Genomic DNA, 3,090 nt, shown 5'->3' on the forward strand with positions numbered 1-3,090 from the left:
GTTTTGTTTATGTAAGTTTGCTACTTTCATTGTTTACTATGAGCAAAAAGTTGCGAGTGATTTTTAATGTATTTGACTTTCTGCACAAGTGGACCACAAGAAAGCTGTAAGAACAAGTTTTTTTTTCAAATTCGCCGTTAATTCCATATGAAGATTGGTAATTACTTAAAAATTGCGCGTGTTTTTACATATTACAGAAAAAGAACACAACAATGCTGCACCTCACACGTCTAACTGGCATACAACACGAAAAACGCTCTTGAAAATGGAAATCATTCTCAGAAACACGTCATTCAAAATATAAATCAAGAGAAAATCGTGACTGGCAGCAATAAAAAGTTAGTTTGTAAACAAACTCATTGTTTTTACGGTCACAGGCTTTCACCAATCATTTATAATGAAACTTTTGTTTATTTCTGTACAGTTGCCATTTCCATGCAGAAAGTGACATCAATAGAACTATCTCCGAAATCCTTTTGTGCTCTAGATTCAAATTAGGCACTACTGTAAGCATAATTAACTTTCCTGCCAATGTTCATTCGTGCAACAGAACATAAAAATGACACATTAGATTTGATACTAGTCGCGTGAAGAGAAACGTCAATATAGTTTAAAAGCTATAAAAAGAACAACTGGTTGCTGCTCTTTCGATGCACGAAAATTGAGACGTTTATGATCTCTGGCTTCATCATCACGAACATTGATATAATATGTAAATAATTCTAGTGAATACAGCTGACTAAGTTTCAGAATGTTTTGCGAAAGACTTGTCTCTCATATTTGTTTGTATGCAATTAATTTAAGCTAACATTTTCACATGCAGTATCGTAGTTGATGAATGCAGTATTTACCAGCACGTGGAACCTACTATATTGTGAACGTATTTCATACATGACTATACTGTACTTAAAAATATGTCTTACATCTACTGCGACATAGTAGGAGATTGGAATAAATTTTTCAACCTTGTCGGTATATGGAAACGAAGCAGTTTAATCAGTTTTCTATTATGACCATGTAACACTTGTTGAAGTATAATGAACATTAAATTTCAAATTCAGATAGTGTGTCTGCAAGGATTAATACATGTACATTAAATATTGAATTTGAGATTGAGCTTCAGCCTCTAGTTACAAGCTAATTAATGTCACCTATAAACGATATTTCATTCATTCTGGATAAAAAAAAGAGGGTAAATTAATGCTGGTTGACTGGTGAAAGTCAGTTGTCAAAATACAAGACTCATTGTGGAATGATTAAGTCAAAAATATCAGTCTGGTTCTTTTTGCTGTGTGAACAAAGATGGCGCATACGTTTGAACTGTTAAGAAAAACTTAATATTTTTATTGGTACAGTTTTTTTACTAAAAGGATATTTCACAAATTTTGGAATGTTTTTCGAAGGTACAAATGTACAAAAGTGACTCTGGGAACCATAGAGCTGAAAGAGAAATTGATTTGAAGACCCTATGTTGAAAAATATTATCATTCTATTGACTGAACTGATACCACCCATTAGCATGTCTAGTACACTTTCATATATACTTTCGGACATATGATCAGTGTAGTGCTTCAAAGATACTTTGCATCTCTCTTTGAATGTCGCTGTAAATAAAGCACGACGTAGAGTATGTATAGGCTGTCCAGCTTTAGAATAAATGTGACCAACTAGGACCAGTAGATGCCACACTCTCAGAGTAACAATCACTATTACGTATATTGTAGTCGATTTTCTAAATAAACTGTAATACGTGTACTTGGGATGCTTATCTGGTAAATGTGTATAATAGTATATCTCCTTTAATGTCAAAGAAAACTCTGTACACTCAAAATTTGGACAACGAATTGCCACTGAAAATAAAACTAATTTTTTTACGTCATAATCGAAATCTAAAGGGGAAACACAAAGCTTACTAATTTAGAGTTTCTATTGTGGTTGAGAGTTTGTATATATTGCACTGTACTATGAATGTATCGTAATAAAGCAACCTGTCTTTCATTTTTTCAACCTGTATCTGTGATTTTTTGCCCTGCAAATTACAAGATTAATTTTGACAAAACTGCATGGAGAGAAATACTCCTGTGACTGTAGATAATACGAACAAGCTAGCCATTAATGGTTATAGGAACATAACTTAATCTCGATTTTTTTCTGTACTCACCATCAAAGAAATCCTTCTCAGAAACATGCAACTAATTGCTCTTTCTGAAGAAGTTCTCTCTCCTACCGAATATGTTCGATTCACTACAGAGTAGTGCTGTACCAAAACAAACAATTTGTGAAATTATATTTACAGTTAAAAATCTGGTTATCTTGATTTCTGAGATCTCTCTGAAGCTCAATCTGTGATTCATAGATGGACATTTTCAATATTGTTTGGCTGTTATGAAGGGACAACTAGAAGCTTAAGATAGCAGAAACCAGGGGGAAACTACCACAGTTATTTTCCTTCAGGTCAAGCAGCTCTACTGTATCCAGAATGAGATTTTAACCCTCCAGCGGAGTGTGCGCTGATATGAAACTTCCTCGCAGATTAAAACTGTGTGCCGGACCGAGACTCGAACTCGGGACCTTTGCCTTTCTAGGGCAACTGCTCTAGTTCGAGTCTCGGTCCGACACCCAGTTTCAATCTGCCATGATTTTTCATATCAGCGCCCATTCCGCTGCAGAGTGAAAATCTCATTCTCCGCAATATCCTTTCTTTCAGGAGTGCTAGTTCTGCAAGGTTGGCGGAAGAGCTTCTGTATAGTTTGGAAGGGTAGGATACGAGGTACCGGCAGAAGTAAAGCTGTGAGGACGGGGCGTGTGTCATGCTTGGGTAGCTCAGTTGGTAGAGCACTTGCCCTCGAAAGGCAAAGGTCCCGAGTTCGAGTCTCGGTCCGGCAGACGGTTTTAATCTGCCAGGAAGTTTCAGATCGACTGTATGTCTTAATGACGATGGCACCTGCTTGGGCAAAATATTCCAGTGGTTAAATACTTCCACATTCGTATCTACAGACAGAATTACACAAGAGGATGTTGCCATCACGAAAAGCAAAATTGGCGTCTACGGGTCGAAGTGTGAAATTTTCGATAGTGTAATTGGATAGG

General features: G+C 36.3%; 1 non-coding gene across 1 annotated transcript; it reads left to right on the forward strand.

Annotated features, from left to right (window-relative positions):
* Window positions 1–2,811: 2,811 nt before the first annotated feature.
* Window positions 2,812–2,886, forward strand: Trnas-cga (transfer RNA serine (anticodon CGA)). Its single transcript has one exon. It is a non-coding gene; the product is annotated as a tRNA-Ser (tRNA).
* The last annotated feature ends 204 nt before the right edge of the window (window positions 2,887–3,090 follow it).

The sequence above is a fragment of the Schistocerca gregaria genome, chromosome 2 (genome assembly GCF_023897955.1).
Source record: "Schistocerca gregaria isolate iqSchGreg1 chromosome 2, iqSchGreg1.2, whole genome shotgun sequence".
Taxonomy (NCBI): domain Eukaryota; kingdom Metazoa; phylum Arthropoda; class Insecta; order Orthoptera; family Acrididae; genus Schistocerca; species Schistocerca gregaria.